This window comes from Saccopteryx leptura, chromosome 4 (assembly GCF_036850995.1).
Source record: "Saccopteryx leptura isolate mSacLep1 chromosome 4, mSacLep1_pri_phased_curated, whole genome shotgun sequence".
NCBI lineage: Eukaryota > Metazoa > Chordata > Mammalia > Chiroptera > Emballonuridae > Saccopteryx > Saccopteryx leptura.
The window spans coordinates 70,706,966-70,731,787 of NC_089506.1; the positions used below are offsets into that span (position 1 = coordinate 70,706,966).

The 24,822-nt window shown below is 39.8% G+C and overlaps 1 pseudogene; it reads left to right on the forward strand.

Moving 5' to 3' along the window:
* Positions 1–9,095: 9,095 nt before the first annotated feature.
* Positions 9,096–23,221, forward strand: LOC136404175 (polynucleotide 5'-hydroxyl-kinase NOL9-like; annotated as a pseudogene).
* The last annotated feature ends 1,601 nt before the right edge of the window (positions 23,222–24,822 follow it).

Genomic DNA, 24,822 nt, shown 5'->3' on the forward strand with positions numbered 1-24,822 from the left:
TTAAAAGCACATGAATTTAAATGTAAAAGTTAATGATAAGGGGATAAAAAGGCACAAACTTCTAATTATAAAATATCACTGGGTTGTAATGTGTAACACAATGATTATAGTTGATAATACTGTATTGCAACTTTGAAAGTTGCGAAGAGAGTAGACCTTAAAAGTCCTCTTTACAAGAAAGAATTGTAACTATGTATGGAGATAGATGTTAACTAGACTTATTGGGGTGATCACTTACTATATATACAATATTAAATCATTATATTGTATGCCTGAAAGTAACATAACGTATATATCAATTATAAATACAGTACAAAAAAAGTTCATGATGTAGATATAAAAACCAAAATGAGGTCTTTCCTTATTGTGTATGGTATAAAGCTACTTGTCTGAAAATATACAGCAAGAAAAGGCAGAATAAGATATAGAATTCAGGCCAATTCATTCCCCTTACAGATTTCCCTCAGGTGCACTACTCTACAACAATAACAACAGTAGATAAATACTCAAATGGGGTTTGGAAAGCCTAATATAGAACCTGACAAGAAATAAAGCGATCCATCCACTCCTCTAGGTATCTATTTCAATGGTTCCATTAGTAATAGAATTTCTCTTCTAGATGCATAATTGATAACAAAATAAAAATAAAAATAGATCTTTAATCTAAGTATCTGAGTACAATACATATTACAGTGCAGCAATCCTTCCTGCAAAACTCAGGGGTGTGATTTCATTATGCCAAGTTTCAAGTTCCCTTAAAGCTCGTCAACGAGGCTTTCAGCGAAGTTCAGTCTGAGAAATGTTTATGTTTGCATTTGGGTGGTTAACTCCCTCTTCTGTGAGGGTCTCCTTCATTTCAAAAAAAAAAAAAAAAGATCGTATCAAAGTACATATTTCATCCTCTTTTATAATACATTATTTAAAACTCCAACTCGAAGAATGATAGCAAAACAAGGAAAGATTTAATGCTGATGGTGAGAATGGGGCATATGAAGAAGTCGTCCAATAGGTTATATAGGGGAAACTGAGGAAATTACTTCATGGTGACATGGTTTGCTTTTTTCTAAAAATAGGAGCTTCAACATTCTAGAACTGCAGATAGTTTACATGAAGTGAAAGATTATGTGGATAGTAATGATTTTTTTTTTCAGGCCAACAAAGGTAATACAATTTTGTTTGATTCAGATCAATGAGCATTAAGCGAGTGCCCACTGTGCATTTGGCAATATTTTAGTCTCTGGGAATGCAAAGACGAGGAACACATGGCCTCCATCTTCAAGTAATTGAAAAAAGTCATATTGCAATGATTCAACATGAACTGGTTTCAGTTTCATGCTTAGACTTACATTACCAAAATTCAACATGGATCACATTAAATAAATGAGATAAAACAGGCCTGACTTGTGGTGGAGCAGTGGATAAGGCGTTGACTTGGAGCACAGGGTCTCTGATTCAAAACCCCAGGCTTGCCCAGTCAAGGAATATACAAGAAGTAACTATGAGTTCATGCTTCTCATTACCCCCTTCCCCACTTTCTCTCTCTCCTCTTCTCTCTAAAATTAATAAAAAAAATATTTAAACAATAATAATTTTTAAAAGTTAGCTAAAACAGTATAGGTTGGTTCAACTCCAGTCAAGAAACACATTTTGGGTATTCGACACTTAATATGGGGTAGGAGATTTGCAAGGAGCACATGATAAACAAGGCATGGTCTCTGCCTTAAAATTGTGATACAGCATTTCATAAGAATGGCAGAAGGAAAATGAATGATATAATTCATGACAAACATTCTGCTAAGGAAAGAATTAGGTAGGTGTAATTTCTAAGAAGTGTATTTCATCAATAAACATCATGTCTCTCCAGCATCAGAGTCTGGGGCGTGAGTTCATTGAACTGAACATGTGCTTGAGCATGAAGGAGCAGGGAGTTAAGTCTTAAGATTATGTTACCTTCAAAAATAGGCCCAGCATTTTTAACTTTTTGAATATATATTTCATTTGATGATAACTGCTACCTAATAATTTAGACTTCTCTATTCCTTGACTTTGCTCATGAATATTAGAACAAGAACAATAACACTGCAGTAAAACAATGCTATGTGATAAAGATAAAAGGAATTTAAAAATCTGATCTAAAATTCTAGGCTTAGCATATTTTAACTGAAATTATTGTCTGTAATTTGTTCGTCCCACTTGGGGATATTAATGTTGGCTCTAGTAGGAAGTCAATATTGATAAAACAGCTTGAAATTAGAAAAAGAGATGAGGTTTTTCAGATCATGTGAGACAAAAAGAAGCTCTGGAATAAAAATATCTGATCATTTCTTCCTTTATGTTTGTGCTCTACCATATTCCAACCTTTAACCCAGTGTCTGTGATGGCATTTGATTTTTGGCAATTCTTGTGATTCTTGAATGCAGGTACATTGTTTAAGTCATTCCAGATCTAGAGATCAGTACAGAATCTAGCTTATGTATTACTCTGAATGAATGTTTGTCAACATAGAAGCCCGGAGAACATCAAGAGGTTTGAGGTGGGAGAGAAAGAACAATGAATCACACTGTATGATTTCTTTATACCATGTTCCAGACATCCATGTTTCTTACTATTCTATATAGTAGTTAAACTACCAATAAATACTGAATAAGGAAAAGACAAGAAGAAAAAGGCATGCAATTTTTTTAAATGTTAGGAAAGTAAGATTGGAAGAAATTGTGCCAACATTTAAAATTTTTATTTTATTACTTATTTTTTTAAGTGAGAGGAAGGGAGATAGTAAGACAGACTTCTGCATGCACCCTGACCGAGATCCACCCAGCAACCCCTATCTGGAGCTAATGTTTAAATCAACCATGTTATTTTTAGGGCCTGAGGCTGACACTCAGACCAACTGAGCTATCCTCAGTTCCAGAGGCTATGCTCAAACCAATGGAACCACTGGCTTTGGGAGAGGAAGAGGAAGAGAAGGGAAAGAGGGTGGGGGAGAGAAGCAGATGGTCACTTCTCTTGTGTGCCCTGACTGAGGACATTCATACACGGGGCCAATATTCTAGCCACTGAGCAAACTGGATAAGGCCATTTTAAATCTTTTTAAACAGAGGGATTATGGGTGATGTTTTCTGTATGTTTAAATATTTTCTATAATTTCCAAGTTTTTAAATTTAGCATGCCTTAGTTTTATAATAACATTGTGAATTGCAAAATTAACTATATATGTCCTTTTTTCTTTGGGCTACTAAAGAGATTAAAGGCAGATTTTTTTTTTTTTTTTTTGTATTTTTCTGAAGCTGGAAACAGGGAGAGATAGACAGACTCTCGCATGCGCCCGACCGGGACCCACCGGGCACGCCCACCAGGGGGCGACGCTCTGCCCACCAGGGGGCGATGCTCTGCCCCTCCGGGGCGTCGCTCTGTTGCGACCAGAGCCACTCTAGCGCCTGGGGCAGAGGCCAAGGAGCCATCCCCAGCGCCCTGGCCATCTTTGCTCTAATGGAGCCTCAGCTGCGGGAGGGGAAGAGAGAGACAGAGAGGAAGGAGAGGGGGAGGGGTGGGGAAGCAAATGTGCGCTTCTCCTGTGTGCCCTGGCTGGGAATCGAACCCGGGACTTCTGCATGCCAGGCCGATGCTCTACCACTGAGCAAACCGGCCAGGGCAAAGGCAGATTTATGAAAACGATTGCAATTACATAGATTTTGTTTGGTTGAGTTGTAATGAGGAGTCATGTCAATAGTGTGAATGAAATGAAAATGTGAATGCATGTTAAGTGCCAATTCACTGTGTTTGTATTTATAATTAATATAATATCAGTGGAACTAGATATAAACAATAATTTTATATTTTTTCCTAGAGTATAGATTCATTTTTTTCCCCTGTTGCAAAGAATTTTATAAAAGGAAATTATAATTTAGAACACAAAATGACTAACATTTGCAAGTAAAAAGCATAAAAATTCCTGGGGCTTATATTTCTTTAATGTTGGAAATATTAGTTAAAAGTTATATTTCCTGGTTTTTTTATATGACTTTGCCTCCAGAGTCTTATTTTTTATATACTCTCTAGAGCACTTAACAAAGTCTCATAAGCAAATCTATTTTTAAATGCTTAGAACATATCAGTAACACATAGTACTAAGTGTTTCTTGTATACATTTTGTATGTAATGCTCAACCTCTGGAATTAATTTTGAAATGCATGTTCCTAAATTTGTGATCGGGCCTTTATTGAACTAAATTAATAAGCTAAAACCTAGTAAAAACATAAAAGTTTTCAATATTATTCAATGAAAGTGGTTTTATTTAAAGGGTCCACTAATTTAGCTTGTGGTTCCACATATTTAGGAATTACTTTGTCAGCACATTCACGAATGCTAGATAAAATACTCTGTTAAGTACTGTGGGGGAACGCAAAGCTTAATATGGAATGGATATTACTTGCAAGAAGCTTAAAGTCTAATTGAGAAAAAAACAAGACATGAAAATACACGCATTTAAAATATGAGAGAAGGTGATAAAGACTACAAGAAAAGTACTGATAAAGTGCCAGTGCTGTGGAAATAAGAGAAGGGAATAAAAGATTAGATGTCATGTGAGCTAGAATTGTATACGTAAGACACAGATATGTAGAAATGGGTCGCACAAGCATTACAGTTTTGAGCTCTTATCTATCATATTAAATTTTAGCTATTGGGTTACATGGCTAGCCTTATTTTAGTAGACAATGAACTCTGAAAGCCAGACCATCTCTTCTCCCCTTCATAGCAGGCTCAGCTCCTAAGACAATGACTGCAGCTTAGCATTGACACATAGTTGTTTAATGTTGAATGACTAACATGAAAAAAAAGTTCAACATGGTAAATCAGAGACACTTCAGGGAGGGGTGAGGGCAGAGTCCGGGGTGATGAGTTCAACTTTCTGGAAACAGCAGTATGAAAAGGAAATGATGACAGACCAATTTAGGAAGATCAGCTGGAAACAGCTATGAGCAGGCCCAGAATGTCAAGTTTGGGCTTGACCCTCTATATAAATAGGGAACTGGAGAATATATCTGAATAGGAAAGGACATCACAGCTGTGGGAAAGATTTGGTAGCAGAAGCATTATTGACTATTGTCTTAGTCTGTTCGAAATGCTATCACAAAATTCCATAGACTGAGTGAGGCTTAAACAACACATTTTTATTTTACACACTTCTGAAGGCTTCAAAGTCCAAGATGCAGGTGCTAGCAGATTTGGTGTCTGGTGGGGGGCCACTTCCTTCTTTACAGATAACATTCTTCTTCTGTGTCCCCACAAGGCGTAAGGAGCAAGAGAGTCCTCTAGAGTTTCTTTTGTAAGAGAACTAACTCCATTCAGAAGGGCTCTGCCCTCATGACCTAATACTTTCCCAAAGGCCCACCTTCTAATACCATCACCCAGGAGTCTAGGATTTCAACATATGAATTTTGAGAAGACACATTCAGTCCATAACACCTGGCAGAGATAATACTAGTGTGTGATAAAGCCAAAATAGTAGGAATGGTAAGCAACGATGGTGATGAAGGAGGCCTGCCCCATGTAGACTCCTCAGGACATGGTGACTGGTTCATGTAAGTCTCACAGAAGGAAGAGGAATGAACTGTAACCGAGGTTTTCTGTCTCAGCAGCTGAGGAGAAGTTTCTGTTAAGCAGAGCACACGTGTGTGAGAAGATTGAGACATCTATTTTAACTGTGCTAGATGCAGAGTGCCCAGCCCCACACAGCTGACAAGCGGCTCAACCAGTGCTCAAATTCGGATCTTTTACCTCCAAGTGAGTGCTGTTTCCAAGGTACAATAGTCTCCTTATTCTAAGTACATGAACAGTTGGCTGCAGTTTGAAATCTACTATTTAAATAAATCTCACTTGCACTTTGAAAAAAAGTAATATGTTCATATGGACTGAATTTTGTCATCGCAAACTCCATATGTTGAAGTCCTAATCCCTAATGTGACTGTATTTGGAAATAGGACTTTGAGGATGTGATTAATGTTAAATGAGGTCATACAGGTAGGGTACTAATCCAATAGAATTGATGGCTTTATATAGAAAACAATCCCTTTCTCTCTCTACCCCCGTGCACATGTATCCAGGAAAGGCCCTTGCAAGTGTGAGGACCTGGTGAGAAAGTGGCAATCTGTGAGTGAGGGAGAAAGCTCTCACTAGTACCCAACCATACTGGCACCCTGATCTCAGATTTCCAGCCTCCAGACTGTGAGAAACTAATTTCTATTTTTTAAGCTATCTAGTCCGTGGTACTTTGTTATGGCAGCATGAGAAGACTTAGACACATGTTTTTAAACAGGGCACTAAGAAGCTTAACAGCCTTCCAGCTGAATTATCACAACAGCCATAACTCTACTTTCTCTCTCAAGCAGCAAGTGTATTTTCATGTGTGTTTTTGTTTTTAATATGAATTAACTAAATGCTCTGAACTCTTCCTTGGTGAATAATAATAGCTTATATGATTCTTGGGGTAGAGCCTGCATTTTGTCTCTCATGGTGACTGGCACAAAAGCACTCAAACATTTTTTCTGAGTGAATGAACATTGCTCATTTCTCTGCCTGGGTAGTAAGACCCCACTAATCCTAATCTGAGCAGAGGTGCTTTTAAACATCTTTCACTTTCTCCAGAGACCCAAATGACAACAGCTCGGGAAAATATAAGGTGTCTTTTTTTCCAACATAGTATATTCATCCTTAGGTTCTTTTCTTTTTTCTTTCTTTCTTTCTTTCTTTCTTTCTTTCTTTCTTTCTTTCTTTCTTTCTTTCTTTCTTTCTTTCTTTCTTTCTTTCTTTTTGTGACAGAGACAGAGAGAGACAGAAAGAGGAACAGATAGGAACAGACAGAAAAGGAGAAAGATGAGAAGCATCAATTCTTTGTTGAGGCTCCTTAGTTGTTCATTGATTGCTTTCCCATATGTGCCTTGACCGAGGTCCACAGCAGACGAGTGACCCCTTGCTCAAGCCAGCAAACTTGGACTCAAGCTGGTGAGCCTTGCTCAAACCAGATGAGCCTGCGCTCAAGCCGGCAACCTTTGGGTTTCGAACTTGGGTCCTCTGCATCCCAGTCAGATGCTCTATCCACTGCACTACCGCCTAGTAAGGCAGGTTCTTTTCTTATTAAAAATAAAAAGTTTCTGTACTCTACCAACAACAATAATTAAACAATATATAACTTGTTTTATGTAGCTCACTAATAAATATAGAATAGTAGCCTTTATTTTACAGAAGTATTTTGGTCCATTCAGACACACATACACTCACAAACTGTCTATGTATAAATAACCCAAATGAAGGACAACATTTAGCAAAGCAAATGAAAATATTCTACTCTTATTTTTATGTAGCAAAGGAGAAGTGAGGTATGATGTAAATGATTTTATACAATTTTAAGAAACAAAACTGACACCGAGTTTAATGGAACAATTTTACTGTATTTGGTTTTAATTTGTAGGAGGATATGCTTGACCCTATAATAATGCCATGTTACAATCAACTACTGTGCATTACATAATTACTTCAACACTATTGTCTAACACAATGGTTAATTCCATTCCAGTGGCTTGACTTCTGCTCATCGTACCTTCCTCCTCAGACCTGCCCTAATCATCAAAACATGACTATTTTAGCTTCCTTCACATTTGTCAGAGACAGATGGCATTGTTAGGAAATTCACTATAATCTTATTGAAACTGAAGGGAATGTTGAAAGTATATGACTGCAGAAATTTACTGAGAGGTCTAAAATGGCCCAGCTCCTGAAACTAATTTTTGCAAGATAAGATTAAGGAGGAGGCACAATTCACAATGATTTCTCTGAATATCAAACCTATTTCTGCTGCAAAGTTCTTCACTGAGCTGTTTGTGAATGTTTATCCAGGACCAGTCCCTGTGAGTGGTATTCATGCAGCAAATCCGTGGCACAACCCTGTGCTGGGAACCAACAGGCCATTACTGACTCATTGTCTATTCATTTCAGATTGTTTCTATGGAGGATTTATAGAAACAATACCAAGGTGGCACCAAGGTGGCTATCAATGCTGTTTACATACAATTTAGAATAATAAACCTGCAGTTATGCTGGAGCTGGCTTCCCCTGTGGTCCTGGGGCATAGTGTTCTAATCCTATTGTGACGTGATTGTTTCACCATAAACTGCTCCACAGAGGCCTGTAATTGGCATACAGGTTCAAATTAGATCGCTGTGTGTTTAGGAAAGCAGGGGTCATTTCACATCAGCACCTCTCAGGTCTCCATTACTGGAGATCTAATGTATATATTATCTTTTATTATGAAGAAAATACTTAGAGTATATACTCACTGACACACGCGTTACCCATCTTGTCTTTCATCGCCATGAGGAAGGTAATATGAAAATGAAAAACACCTTTTTGAGAATGGCAATTAAATATTTACCAGCAATGTATCATGGAATACTGATTTTATGAGCTAAAAAGGGGAGCCGAGAAGGGAGGGAAATTAATGGATGAAAATATCCAACAATTAGTTCTGCTTTCTTCTATTAATATCATCACATGACAGTGACCTTTCTCTGGAAACCAAAAAAGGTATATAGTCTCTGTTTTTAACTCGAGTGATGGGTGAGCTGAAGTGAGGTATCAGGATAAAACACCTTTTTCCTGAACTCCCCAGTTTCTTTTCAAAACCACCAAGTAAGTCTTCAAACCATGAAGAACAAACTGCATTTATTGAGGACAATCTATACGTGGTGCAAGGTACTCTCCGCATAGTTAATACGTGGGACACACAACAATCCAATAGAAAAAAAACAATAAAAATTTCACAATCCGATGCCAAAAGCGAATAAACATTTTTCAGGTGTTTGCTTCAGCCTTTCTAAGACCCATGAAAAACAATATTTAAAGAAGGCTGAAATGAGAGGAAAGTATGTGAGCCAAAAAGCATGTCATGCTAGAAACGAAGAAACAAAAGAGTAAAAATGAGTTAGGATTACGAAGGGAGAAGAAATATAGGAGTAGAGAACCAATGAACCAAAAACACAACGTGGATATACTAAAAAGAAAGGGGGGAAGGAGACAGAGGCAGTAAGAGGGAAAAGGAGATGCTTCCACTTCAAAAGAGGAAACTGCGCGCCTGCAGAGGCGGGGCTCTCCGCCCCCCGCGCACCGAGCCCGCAGGCCGCCCCGCCGGCTGGGGCCCCGCGCTGGCGGCCACCGCACCTCCCTCGGCGGCTGCTGCAGCCCGGGCGGCGGGCGCGACCCCGTCCCCGTCCCCGTCCCCGAGGCCCGACACTGCGGGCCAGGAGCCCAGGCCGACCTCGCCCGAGGACCCCGCCCGGAGTTGCCGGCACTCCGCACCCGCCCCTGCGGCCGGCCGGCGGGGCCGCGCGTTGCTGCTGCCACCCCTGGAACAGGGTTTACTTTCAGCGGGACCGCTGTGTCACCTGCCTGGTGGCCCCGGGCAGCTGTCTGGTTTGACCGTGAGCCAAGGCCAGCCTTCCCAAGACAGACGTCTTCTCCACCGACACCCACTCTCGCCTCACTCCACGCCTGAGAAACGCGAGCAGGGGACGAGCAAGGCAGCCGGACTCTGCTCCGAGCTTGTCTTCACCGGATGGCAGATGTTGGTTGATGCAAAACTTTTCTCCTGCGTGTTCCCTGGTGGTGCTAGGAAATCTGAAAACTTCCACTGTAAACTTCCTGATCAGCCATCCAGGCTTATCCGACATTTTCGTGAAAGAGAGTCCCACTTTCCCGATTAACTTTATGAACCTTTCACCTTGAGGTGGTTGGCTTTGGGAAAGAGAAGAAAAGAAACTGCTGCCCTTTGCCGGAGGGTGCCTTTTTAGCCCCGGAAGTCACTCGGCGTCTCGTGTGAGGAAGTAGACAGCTGCCCTTGTCATTCTGGTTTGTGGATCTTAGGAGTTGGAAAGTCAATGTTTAACAGATATGTGATTAACCGATTGTTAAATAGTATTTCCTGCGTGGACTCTTTAGAATGTGATCTGGGACAGACCAGAACCAGTTCTATGACCACCTTTCACCCACCAGAGTACACTACAGAAAATGGAAGATTTGGGGAAATGTGCTTGCAAAAATAACTATGAGAATTACTATGAAATAAAATATGTGTTCAGCTCCTACAACAGAGAGTCCCCTCTTATTGTCAATACAATTGGGCCTTGCTTCTCATTGATCTGATCCGATTGCTGTCTCCCAGCCAGGTGGTTTAGTTCAGTTCTGGCCAAAGTCAATCTGTGCCAAATCTCACCCCAGACTATGTGGACGATGTGGATGGCTTGTACAGAAAAAGCTAATTTAAAGTCAGAAACAGACACTTCTACCTGACAGAATTTACAGAGAATTTGGAATTTGCTGACCAAAAAAGGGGGGAGTGTATTTACTGGATGTAAACTGATGTGCATCCAGTAGGACTTTGCTTTTAGAAAAACCCCCAAGAACTACAGAGCCTCCTAACAGAGTTCTTCCTGACTTGGCAGTGTTAGGTTACCTTGGCCAGCTGCACACACACCCCCCCCCCCACCAGCGTCAAAACCACTTCATCCCTTACATGGTCTGACAGCATATCGGGTTCCTTCCAGTGCGGTTGCCTGCCCGATTATTCACACCAATGTCTCTCCTGCCCATGTACTGTATGCTGTGAATGCCAGCTGGGTTGGTTTTTACAAGATCCCGGATGATGTCAGAGAATATGCAAATGAGCCTCTCCGGTTTGCCCAAACTCCAACCTGCAATTGTTTTGAGGTCAATATGGAGAAGAGGAGTCTTTACCATATCCACATGTCTGTGTCCCTGGAAGAGCTAAGAAACATGAGTTGTCTGCTGGTCATTGCTATTTTCATTCTAGTCTGTCCGCAAGAGCCAGGGTGGGCGCAAGGGGACAAAACTGTATGTCAAGACACATTTTTTTTATTTTATTTATTCATTTTTTAGAGAGGAGAGAGAGAGGGAGAGAGAGAGAGACAGAGAGAGGAGAGAGAGACAGGGGAGAGGAGCTGGAAGCATCAACTCCCATATGTGCCTTGACCAGGCAAGCCCAGGGTTTCGAACCGGCGACCTCAGCATTTCCAGGTTGACACTTTATCCACTGCGCCACCACAGGTCAGGCTGTCAAGACACATTTTAACCTTAGACTTCTCATTTGAGACTAAAGACACAGCCTGGAACCTAGGCTGTTTGGAAGAGATGGGCAGGATAGCTTTGTGAGAAAGGCCCCTTCCTGTCTTTGGGTGGCTGGACCTGAACTTGTACGTATGGCTAGCTTGGCACCATTGAACAATTTCTTCTGGGTGCAGGAGGCTGGTGATGGTGTTATTCTCCCAGATAGCTTTGGGGAAAAACGATAAAAATCTATTCTTCCTCTTCTCCCTGGTGGTCATGACTCCTTATACTCCAAGATTGGAGGGGTTTTGATATGCAAGGTTGAGTAGTTTGGATCATATCATTTCAATTTTGAGGATGGTGAGATACTTACTTACTGGGGCAACATTTCAAACTGCTATTGTAAATTTCAACTTCCTAGAAGATCAAGTTGAAGGAGGTGATCAGGATATGCAGGTTTTAACATCCATATTCATCGAAATCATTGATTATCATTGGCCTTCAGTACTCACCATTTCATAAACCCATAGACTTACAAATACTCATAAAACCCTTGTTGCTCCAGAGTGAATTTCAACATTCTAGAGGCCATTTAAGATCTAACTTTTTAGTTACTTCTTACTTATATTTAAATTTAGTTTGTATATGTTTTTCTATCTTGACCTAGCAAAGAATTTTGAAACAACCTGCCATGGTCAACTCTTGCCTTCTTTCCCAGTTCCTTGTATCTTTATAATAATATTCACTATAGGTCATTAGTAGCTATTCTCAGAATGAAAGTGCTGCCCAGTCATTTGCCTTTTCATTAAATCCAGGCTTGCCTCTAGCCTAACTTCCTGCTGGCATTTAAGGATGCAATGTTTCTTCAGTACCCTTCCATAAAGAAAACAAACACTGCTACTAGAGAGAGTTCTCAGCCATTGGTCAGAGGGTTAGACCCAGCTGGAGGAGGAGCCTGTATAGGCCTTTCTCAGGGCATTCAGAGGTCCTGAGACATGATTCTGTGGTCAGCTGTACGAGGTGCTAGTCAGACAGGCAACAGCAGAGCGTGGCTGTCTATTTGACTATCAATGTCGATGGTTTGGGCTTGTTCTTTCCACAGTCTGTTGTGGTTCAGGTTGGGTAGGAATGAGTCCAAATTGGAGTTATTCTTCATTGTTTGTTGATTTCCAAAGGAGTACATGCTTATCTTAAGTAAGTTAAAGAAATCCTCAGTCACCGATTTTGTGACTTTTTAAAATTATTTCTTAAAAAAAAAAACCCATTTATAGGAAATGTAGGTATGAAAATAAACAACTTTTAAAAAAGGAAATTGCCCTGGCCTGTTGGCTTGGCAGTAGAGCGTCGGCCTGGTGTGCAGGAGTCCCGGGTTCGATTCCCGGCCAGGGCACACAGGAGAGGCACCCATCTGCTTCTCCACCCCTCCCCCTCTCCTTCCTCTCTGTCTCTCTCTTCCCCTCCCGCAGCTGAGGCTCCATTGGAGCAAAGATGGCCTGGGCACTGAGGATGGCTCTGTGGCCTCTGCCTCAGGCACTAGAATGGCACTGGATGCAACAGAGCGACGCCCCAGAGGGGCAGAGCATCGCGCCCTGGTGGGCGTGCGGGGTGGATCCCAGCCGGGCGCATGCGGGAGTCTGTCTGACTGCCTCCCTATTTCCAGCTTAGGAAAAATTAAAAAAAAAAAAAAAAAGGAATTGATTTGTTAAAGGAAATTGATTTGTTTTTAGGTGTCAAAACACTGTGGGGAAATGTGAACTAACCATGAGTCCTAGGCCAAGGAAGCCTTCAACTAGGCACATGCGCACACAGACCAAGAATTTCTCTGACATTCTGAGCACAGCCGCTGGCCACTTTTGCCATGGAAATGAATCGAAAAGAGGCCACCACGATTTCCCTCTATGGGCTGAATATTTCCCTGAGAAAAAAAAAAGTTAAAATCTTAACCCCCAATGACTTAGAATATAACTTGATTTGCAGTTGTCTTCACAAAGATAATTAAGTTAAAATCAAGTCATTATCGAAGATCATAATCTCAAATGACCATTGTCCTTATAAAAAAGGGTACATTTGGGCAAAGGCAGATGTTTATAGAGGGAAGATGACATAAGGAGACACAGGGAGGAGTTGGCCATCCTGTGCCAAGAAGAGAGGTCTAGAATAGATCCTTCCCTTAAACTCTCAGAAAGAACCAACCCTGCCGGCACCTTGATTATGGAGGTCTAACATCCAGAACTGTGACACAATAAACTTTTGTTGTGTAGGCTACCTAGTTTGTTATGGCAACCCTAGCAAATGAATATAGTCCCATAGTTAGGGAGTCTGACTCTCAGTTGATAGATACTTCAGTAACTCTCTCCCAACCCTCCAAATTCCCCAGGACTGCCTTCAGGAGATGCCTTGAGATGCACTTCCGGAATGAAGATTCCTTGATTTCTGCACAGAACCTGTGAGTTCTCTGCTGCTTCCCTGTTTGTGTACATCAAGCAGGAAAAATTACCCATTGGTAAATGCTTCCGGCTTGCTGTCGTTCGGACCTATGAAGTTCAAAGCCTACTGAGATTTGAAATTCTTAGAGGTTCAGAAGTATAAGCAAACACCAGCATCCAGGGCCACAATGCAAGGCCTTTCCCACAATGGCTACAGCCATCAGTTAAATAGTCATCTTCACATACGTGCAGTTTTCATACTTTCAATAGGTCTTCTGGTGACATTGCAATCTTCCCAAATGCACCAGTGCAATAGGCAAAGCACCTGGACCATTGTCCCGCATGAAGCAAGACAGATTAGCTAATGGATTTTCCAGTGGGGCCAATCTGGGATCCTCATATGCTGCTGCTATGTGCTCTGAATCTCCAGGAAGCTTTCTCTTTCACCCCAGCCCAGCTCAGCCACCTTCTTGCCAGACATTTCCAGTATGATTTCAGAGAAAGACCTAAAAGACATACTTCTTTACTTGACAGTGATGTTAGTAGCAACTGCCACTAAGATGTCCTGAAAACATTGATTGTATGTCATGTCTTTCCTGCCTTTTGTCCCTGAAAAGCCTTGTAGTTTGGTGAGAAAAGGCATACATAGGATGTATGACCTTGAAAGTAGTTTGTAGTTTGGTGAGAAAAGGCATACATAGGATGTATGACCTTGAAACTATCAACCTCACCATCCAGAAACTGAAGGGAAAAGAGAGTGCGTACTAGAAAATATCTAGCTCCATTCTCAGATAATTATATTTCTGCTAACTTGAGGGGTTCCTTTTTCCTAAATCCTCCTCATTTTCCTGGCTTTGAGCCATTCCCAGAGTGATCCTTTATTGGTCCTGTCTGGTTTCATCAAAAGTTTTCTCCAAGGTGAATGCTTTATAGTAAGGGCTCATATAGCCCCCTCTGAGTCTCTTTTACAAGTAAAGAGAATGAACACTCTATACCCCATGTGAAACCCTAGCACATCAGTGGTTTAAGCGGATTCCTTTCACCACCAGAAAGCTCTGTTACGTAATGTAACTATTAGGCTAGGCAGAACTTCATCTGATGATAAATGATAGGTCACAGAAAGTTCATGGCCAATAACAGAAGTCGCACATCAGTATTACCGGGAGCACACACATATGAAAGAATGCCAGAGCCATCAATAATCATGTTTGGACCTGATAATTATTATTAGCTTAGTAATAGTTATTGCCATCCTCTCTCTTTCTGCTGATTTAGTAAAGAGCAACTAATAACAGTGAAGGGTCAAATGTATAAACCAAATGATACTCCTTGGCCAGACAATGCAGTTTCTAATGAGCTAATAAATGCTATGTGGTGTGTGTGTGTGTGTCTGTGCGCGCGTGTGTGTGTGTGTGCGCGTGTGCGCACATGCGCACACTTAACCCAAGAAAATTAAACTTGCTAGCTAAGTGGCAGAGGACGCCTGGACTACATTTTCTTGTTCTTCTACGAAATCACAGACCTACCACACGCTTTCTTTGAAACTCTGCAATATAGCAGGGGCTAGCTAAAGAATTTCCCCTTCTGGCTGCACTTTGAATCTTCTTAAAACCTAATTCAAAGTATTGTCATTCTTTGTAGACACAAGTCTATAAACTGATTCTCCAGATAGAACTTTTGAAACAGAACATGGGGACTTCTGAGACACAAAGGGCTCCTTAGTAATTAAGATAAAATAAGGATTCCCACCCCGGCTCTTTATTACAGATCTGTGAAACAGCTCGATACTTCACTTCACTGGGCTGAAGCCCGTTCGGGCCATCAAGTTGAAAACTGCTGTATTATTATTCTTTGATGTCTACAGCTTAGTAGCACAAAGCTGGTCTCTGAGCACTTACTCTCTATAAAGAAACTCCAAATGTTTGGCCTTTGGACTGTAAATATTGTGTCACCATTGATTTTTAACATATGAAGTGTATTTTCCTGAATGTCAAATATTTTCAAAGTGCAAGGCCTCCCAAGAGCAAGAAGTAGAAGGAATTAATGATGATTTAAAAGCCAGAGCTACAAGCAAGCGAGGAAGAAAGGCAAGGGAAGGAAAGACTGCAAGGGAGAAACGAATGAGAGCAATATTCTGAGGACTGTGAAGGTTACGCGAAAATTTATCTCATTGTCACTAATGACATGTTAACATCGATATTTTTGGTTTCATTTCTTTTCAATACAAGCTGGGCTTTAAAACTACATCAGCACTACAGTGAAATCTTTGCAAGAATGCTCTCTCTCCTTCATTTCACTATATCTTTACTTTTTATTTCAAATAGATACCAAAAATACTTGTTAAATAAATTCTCTCAACCCCTCTAACTTCCCAAACAGTAAAATTATATTTCAAAGTAATAACTGTCAAATATGCTGTTAGAAATTTCATTCAAAGTAGAAAACTATTAGAAAATCATTCAGAGCAATTATTTGCACATTACAAAGACTGTCAGATTTTACCTTCATGTTTGGCACGATGTTGATTGCAATCAGATTTAAAGCCAATAAAGTGACATTTTCCTGATTTTCTTTTTTATAAGTTCAGAGAAATGTCCTAGGCTGTGTCCCAGACCCACAAGGATCACCTTGCTCTTTCTTTATCTGCCTCCTGTGCCAAGTCATAATCGGACCATCAAGTTTAGTTCTGACCTCCCAGATGCAAGCCGAGCCATCCCTGGGGATTGGAATGAGCTGGGGAGCTATTCTCTTTCCCTCAGTCAATCAGACAGATGCAACCAAAGTTAGGAAAAACCTCCTTAGACAAAGCATTTCTGAATTTGCAGGCAGTATTCCTGAATTTACATTTGTCTGTGTGTAAAACCAAAAGAAATAAAGGTTTTGTCACCTGACTTAGAAAGAACAAATAATGAATATCACCTGACAAACCTTCAACTCCCTTATTGTTTTATAAAACTTACTATAATATACAGCAATACATAATGTAAAAATTACTCCACTTCAAAAGTCTAACTATAGAAATATAGTTTAAATATCTAAATAAATGAAATGGCAAAACTGAAATGGCATTGCTGAGAGAGAACAGAAGAAAGTCTAAGGGAATATATTTCTAACAAGCAAACACGTCAGCTCACTGATATAAAAGGCAGGGATAAATGCTACAACTGTTCCTGCCAACTTCATGCATGTTACCAGTCACTTATTTGGTTAAGTTGTGCTGGCTTGCTTGGGAGGTTTAGGGTGACTGTTGGTGATTCTGATCATTTATTTATTCCATGCCCCTGTATGGTCACCATCCTCTGCCTCCTTTAGCTGCTCCTGACCATCACTAACTCACTGGGGATTTGCATTAATAGCTATCTTCCAGCAGTTATCTAGCAATAATTACTGACATTACTTAATCATGCTGTATCTATACTCAATACAGCATCCATGCATGTTCTCTAAGGATGTTTTTCAGACTGCTAACAAAAAACAGGACGACTACTTTTAATTCCATATAAAAAGCAAAGGAATTTATGCTGCCTTGGTACATTGCAAACCAGCCAGTATTAATTTAGCGCCCCTCGTGTCCCCACCTAAATGCCGAGGAGGGTCACCAAAGGAAAAGCAAAAGAAATTAGACTTTACCAAGGAAAAGGGATATTTCAGTCCCATCTCTGCCACAAAATCATTACATAATCTTTGATCCATCATCTTTCTGGCCCTCAGTGTTTTAAATTAAAAAAACCTAGCCTGGTGGATTTTAAGGTCTCTCCAGTATTTCAAATAATTCCTGTTCTTTGAGCCTTTAAGATTGTGTGTGTGTGTTTTTTATTACCCATAAGTAGGTGTATGAGGTAGAGACTGAGGAAATAAAGGATAAAATTGAGGGATAAAATGATAAGGAATCTGAACTTGTTCATTGACCACAAAAGAAAAATCTAAAATCAAACAATATATGTTTATGGTTATGGACTAATACTTATTCGGAGAGAGTGAGATTTACTTTTATATCCAGTTTATTCAGAAAACTGACTAGTATTTGTATATTCAAGTAGTTTGAAACACTGATGACATTAGGTTTAATCCAAAAGTATGTTAAAATTTTGACAATGCAAAGGCCATTTTTTATAAATTTTATGATATTTTAGGTTGTTAGTCTTAACTGCAGTAAGAAAAGCTATTCTTTTTAAATGGAGATAAAACAATTGTAAATTAAAGTTATTTGATGTATGTTTGTAGAAAATGGCAGGCTAATTGAAAAATTTCCCAAAGTTTTAATTAGAGTTGCTTTAAGGCTTCCTTCTAACTATAGCTAAAAACCATTAATGTTAAAGATATTACATGGCAACAGGAACTGTGAAAATAATCATAAGCTGAGGTTAGTGATGAAATATAATAATGTGACATCACATTGACATAATTTTATTTCATCATTAATTATTCCTCAATATGATAATCACTAAAAATCTATACATATTTCAATCTGGGTATCTTAAAATTCAATTCCTTTTTAGGAATTTGTAGTCATTTAGATCAATAGTTTCAATAGACAGAATATTGCCTTTCTTACTTTACTTTTTTTTTCACATTTGATTATCCAGTAATAATATATTCAGTACACAGTTTAGGGATAACATACTCTTCTCACTTGATTACATTGGACAAAATAAACACACCTTGTTTATTTGTTCTATTCTAATTCATGTTTAGTATCAAATAGCTAATATTCATTCATTTGTTCATTTGATCCTAACTTTATGCCAGGCACTGTTCAAGGAGTCATCACCATAACACTGACTGAAGCACAGAAAATTCCTTGCCTTCTGGCAACTTACAGTCCAGTGTCTGGAAGGCAGATAATAAACATAATAAACATAAAAATTGACAAGTGCTATTTAAAAGGTGGCAGTACATACGTTGGGCTATTTTTTCATATGTAATGGTCCTGCCTTGGTTATGCATAATGCATCTGGCTTCCACAAAGCATTCAGATGCTCATATAATTAGACTCATTTCTGAGGTCTTTCTATAGTTCATGCATCAAACACAAGCCCTTCAGGCAGCTGTGCTTGGGTCTATAGGCATGGGATGTTAAAGAAATGAGCGTAGTCATGCTAACACTGCCCTCACTCCCTTACAGATGTGAGATGAGTGTGACTGCCTGAGGCATTCTAATTACAAAGTATTTAGTAGTCAAGATCCAGCACACACCTGCCAGAAACTTGAGAGAAGAGATGTTGCACAGGATTTTTATCCTGCCAAGGAAGCCAGCTGGAAGCCAAGTTCTAAAGATGCTGGTGGAGACATAAAAACCACATGCCTACGGAGTTCAGTTGAAAGTCCCTGGAATTCTTCCCTTTGAAGGACAGGTACAATCTTCTCAATCACAGTTCCTTATTCCGCAAGGACCACTCAATGGCCTTCAGGCTGAGAATGTGTTTCTGCCACAACGTGGAATTGGAACTGCAATTTACAAAGCCAGATGACTACACTGCTCACCTGGACGTACTGCTGACGGGCTCCCAGATGCAGCGTGTAGCTTGTTCCCAGAAAAGATAGCATTTGATGGAGAGTTATGCATCCCTCTCAAATTAATGCAAATATGTAGTTTGGAAAATTAAGTAACAGGTGTATGTTTTATGTTGAAGTTGTTCCTCAAATTTATAATTGAACACATTAAATCATAAGTCTAAAGAAAAAATGCAAAATTTATAATTACTTGGAGTTTATTATTGAACTGAAAAATTAATAAATATTTTTCTCAGATAAAAAAACATTTTAAATTAACATGTGTGGTGCTGCTTCTATTTCAGCAGTTAAGTCTTTTATTCACTAACTCTTTAGCTTTGTAGTATGATGCTGTTTTTTAAATAAAATTTCATATAAAAATCCTTGAAAATAGGAAGAACTCCATAAAATGATTCTGCTATCAGACTGTCAGAAGCAAACTTAGGGGAAAAATGTCAAATCCATTTGCTTATTGCATATACCTGCTGTGCTAATCTGATAATAATAGGAGGTATAAATAATTAACTGCTGTCTCATGCCACTTTGTAGGTGAAGATCAGGAATCTCATTTTTCCATGAAACAGAACATAAAAAACCTAAAATTCATCTTGTTTCCCTAAGATTTAGTGAAGGCAAATTCCCATATGGCTCCTACTGAAATCTTACTTTAGTTATTGGATTTTTACTCATTTGTCAGTATAGGCTTTGTTTGTCATATTACCTGTAAAATATTACTCTGAAAATACTTTAAATTAAAAGTTAGGGACCAAAGAAAAGTATCATTGAGCCTATGCCCCTGCCCTGTAGCAATGTCTCTCCTCAAACACCCCAGACAAGTTTCTCTTATCCAATTTTAAAGACATTCACTGAAAGAGACTCTATACCTTCATTTCCGGGAAACTCAATTCAGCATTTAACATTTGGAAGATAAATATTATATTGAACTCAAATCCATGTTGCTGTAGTTCTGAATTAGTTTCTTCTGTCTGTCTTCCCAGGGACAGAGAACGGCAGCTGTGGTCACAGTTTTATCATCTCTTACGTAAATCTCAGCACCACACCACTGCCGGCCCCTCTCGTCTCTTCCACTGCATATGTTCTAGTTCTATTCACTTTACCACCCTATTGTTCTCATCCTAAAATTCTTATTTACCATAAACCACTCTAGATTCAGAGTGATAATGTTTCTATCCCATCAAGCTTGATTCACCCAGAAATGCTGTTTCTAATTTCCTAGATATTAAGAACCGGAGTGTGTACAATTTAGTTGAGAAACAGAAACTTCCCAGTGGAGACAGGCCTACAATGATAATTTCTAGATTTTTGTGCATGTGATCTGCTCTCTACAGAGCCATTTTTGGCACCATACACAGTGCTCTCGACTTGATGAACTTATTGAAGGGAGTGTCAAAATTCATTGTTTAGTCAGAAAATGTACTGGGTTTGAGATTTTAGTGCACAAATCACTGAGAAAGCTTGGTAAGAGTACAGATTTGTTCCCCTGTGGCATCTCTCACCCCACCCCAAACTCTGAAGTGGAAGGTCTAGGCCAGAACTTAGAATCCTCACATTAACAAGATCCTCTCCAAAGCCCCCTCCCTACCTCAATTCTCAGGCACATCTCCTGGGAATTACACTTGGTAAGGGGCTTCCTTCATTTGCCATTATCCTTCTTCTGAACTAACCAGAAGCAGGATTTGACCGGAATTCAGAAAGTGCAGACAAGTAAATCTCATCTCCATAGATTAACTGGAGGAAGGGACAAACTTGGTGGAACCTTCTCAGCACAGGCTCCTCAATTTATTTACATGTATTTGTGTACTTATTCATTCATTTATGTATCAACTTCCACTAACACGCCTTGGGTTTCCAGGTCGACCAGCCAAAATCTCAGGGTACAGCTGGGTTCTGACCCAGGCCATATAAGGCCCCTTGATAACAAATGAACAGTACCAATAGTCAATGTTGCTGTATAGGGGTTCAAGTAAATCACAAAGCTTTGTGAGCTAGGCAGCCTAAAAAGGCTTCAAAAACTGTTGCCATTCAACAAAGACATATTGAACAACTACCATGTGAATGAATTGATGGAAAATTGTTGAATTCTCCGTTTCAAAGGGCAATGGACTGACAATGAAAGGTATACTAAGTCATTCTATTCATTCATTTATGAAACACTTACTGAGTATGTACATATCAGAGTCAACTAAGTGCTAAAAATGCAAGGATGAACTTATCTAACCACAAATATTATTCATTGCTTAATATGTGCCAAGTACTTTTCTAGGCACTAAAGATGCAACAGTGAACAACTTTCACAAAGACCCAGGCCCTTTTGGGAAAGAAAAGGGAATTACAGATGATTCCAAGATTTTAAGCCTAGAAGTCTGAAGTTGCCAATAACTAACATTATTGATAAATGACAGAAGAAGCAAGTTTGGGGAAGATCAAGAGATCTGCTCCTGGACCTGCTGTGTGTGAGGTTTATTAGATATCAACAGATGATGTCAAAGAGGTCACAAGGTATTTGGCAGTGTGGGAAAAGGCTAGAACTGAAGATACAAATACGGTTTATATAAATGTTGGGGCATGAAACTGGGTGAGATCATTGAGGAAGTGACTATAAAAACACTTTAGGACATTTTCATGTTTGGAGATTGGGAGAAGTGAGAGAACCAGCCGTAAAGGAGATTGCTGTGAAATCTAAAGATTTAAAAAATGCCCAGAATTCCACTCTTGTTCTCCTCCACTTTATTCTGCATTCTGTATTATGAGTGATCTTATCTAAATAAAATAAAATTTTACATATAGCCACTCCCACCTGAAAACATCTCAATAATTAGTAATTTTAGGATAGGATATTCTTAATCTAGTTTATGGGGTCCTACATGGCTGGCAGCTCCCCTCTGCAGGTTCATCTTGAACCACCCCCCAAAAAGACACACTACTTTCTTTCAGTTCTTCTAAGGGGATCCCTCTTCCCTGCCACTGTGCCTTTGCACAGGATGTTCCATTTCCTAATACAGTCTCTCCTTTCCTTTCTCCTTGTTTCCTCTACCCTAAATAAGTTAAATTCTCTCTAATCCTGTCTCTGCATTCCAAGCATATTCTATCTTTTCATCGTAGAATTTATACAGAACTATTATGACTTTCATCTGTGTATTCATCTGAGTTTTGCCCACTTCCCCTCCAGACCATAAGCACCATGAGAGCAAGGATCTTGATTACTGTTTTACATATCACCAGCCACTGGTTTTATATATCACCATTTCAGCGTGACATGAAATAATGCTCAATAAATCTTTTTTTTTTTTTTTTTTTGTATTTTTCTGAAGCTGTAAACGGGGAGAGACAGTCAGACAGACTCCCGCATGTGCCCGACCGGGATCCACCCGGTATGCCCACCAGGAGCGACACTCTGCCCACCAGGGGGCGATGCTCTGCCCCTCTGGGGCGTCGCTCTGCTGTGACCAGAGCCACTGTAGCGCCTGGGGCAGAGGCCAAGGAGCCATCCCCAGCGCCCGTGCCATCTTTGCTCCAATGGAGCCTTGGCTGCGGGAGGGGAAGAGAGAGACAGAGAGGAAGGAGAGGGGGTGGAGAAGCAAATGGGCGCTTCTCCTATGTGCTTTGGCCGGAAATCAACCCGGGTCCCTCACATGCCAGGCCGACGCTCTACCGCTGAGCCAACTGGCCAGGGCCCTATCAATAAATCTTTAAAGGTAGATTTAATGAATAAAAATAATCTGAAGTCTTATTTTTAAAGATGTAAAACAATAATATGTTCATGTTCCCCTATGTTGCTCAAAGAAATGCACCCACATTGCCAGAAGTACCCTGAGAATGGATATAGAAAATAACAGTTCACTTCCTTTCTGAAAGACATATTCTAAATTTAATTTCTCTTACAGTTTGTTTATTTCAGAGAAACATCCCTTTTACAAGCAAGTCATGAAGTCCCAGCTTCAGACACGGGCAGTTTGTGTTTGATGAGTCTCAAGGCAAGGAAAAAGAGCTCTCGCAAGTGCTCAGAGGGCCAGTTATGCCATGACCTTGCACAGGGGAATGACCTGCAGTTTACTATGCTGCACAAATTATGGACTATGGAGGCTGGATTTGCAATAAGAAAAGGTCAGCCCAGGAGGAAGTCACAGAACCCGTGGAGAAAAGAAGCTCACTCTGCTGGTGGCTAAAATTGCCGCCTGGGGAACAAGGTTCATGCAAATGAGCTCTGGGCAGGCGTGCTTCCTTTCTGTGCCTATCAGCCAGACGATGACTTTCGATCTTTGCGCTGAAACAATTTGTCTAGCGTGGTACCCAGCTACGGGTCTCACTTTTTTCCTGAATCAACATGATTTATGTTAGACTTTGAAAAGGAAAAAGAAAGTGGCTGAGAAATTTTCTTTTTAGATTTTCAGGATCCTATCAGCATCAGCTGAAGTTCAATGATAAAAAAGAGAGAAACTGACTTCCTCCCACTGTGGAATAAAACACCTCTTTCTTTATCTGATTGATCCAACTTGGTCACATGCCCACCATAACTCACCAACAACAGTTTCCAGGTAAATTCCCAGTGCCCATTGGCTTCTCAGGGCACCCTTCAGGTATGGATGTAGCTTTCCCTGAATCACGTGGGCTATGGAGAGGGTAGACACCTGAACAGAAAATCCTGTTTGAAAGGAAGCAAAGAGGAGCAGCTTCTGGGCAGACAATCAACAGTATCCACTAAAATTGGCTCCAAATAACGTAGCTTTTGGTCTGAAAGCAAACATTTGTCCAGAGAAGAACTTTTAATAAAACAAATTCTGTTGAGTTTTTAATACTCACCAATTACCTAATTTGAAATATTTAATAACTAAGAACAATCTTTTGTTAGCTGTATTATTGTTTACTTCCTTTTCCACTGGTCCTTTCTGCTCATTAGGTTTTGTACCCATTGTCTTCTCCTTTATCGGAGAGCCCCCATGGCACCCAGGTCATACTTTACGTCCAGCAGGGACCAAAACACTTGCCTGGTTGCTAAATTCCAGCCAGTGGACTGCCTTCCTTCTTGGCCTTTTGGCTAAGAGCAAGCACAGCATCAGTTTAGTCGGTGTGAAATCTTCTATCCAGGGAGTCTTCCCTATCCTGGCAGGAAGACAAACCCTACGGGCTAATTACTAAGCATGTGGTTTTTAATTAATAATGCCTATGATTAACATGGAGCAATTTTTATCTACAATAGGGTATTATGTAGAGTGAAAAAATATCATCTCAAAAAACATCTCAAGATATGCTTATGTTTATAACATACAAGAAGCAAGCATATCTTCAATGGTTAACACATGCACACAGTCACAAAATTAAGGTTTCCTCTGTTGTAGTGAGTAAAGCTTAAAAGATCCCAGCATAATTTAAGACAATTTTATTCTTAAATATTTTGAAAGATGATGAAACCTATTGGTGAATGAGATAAAAAAGTAAATAACTTTGCCCAGCGCTAACAATACCCCTTTATAATAACTGTAGTGTTAGGACACTAAATAAGTGCTATGGAAGTTAGTAACTACACCTTGTTTCTGATAGATACAGTTACAGGAGAGTGACAGTTGCTCAATTGTCTGCTATTGACCTAATGTGCTAAATTGGTTCAGAGAACAAAGCCCCGTGTACCTTTTTGCTGACTCAAATGAAATTTACATTGTAATTATGAATTTGTATATGTTCCAGTGAAAAGTAGTTTATATTCTCCACCTGGTTTGTGTATTTCACTATTAATCTTTAAGAAGCTGATTAACTTGTCTGGTTTAATCTT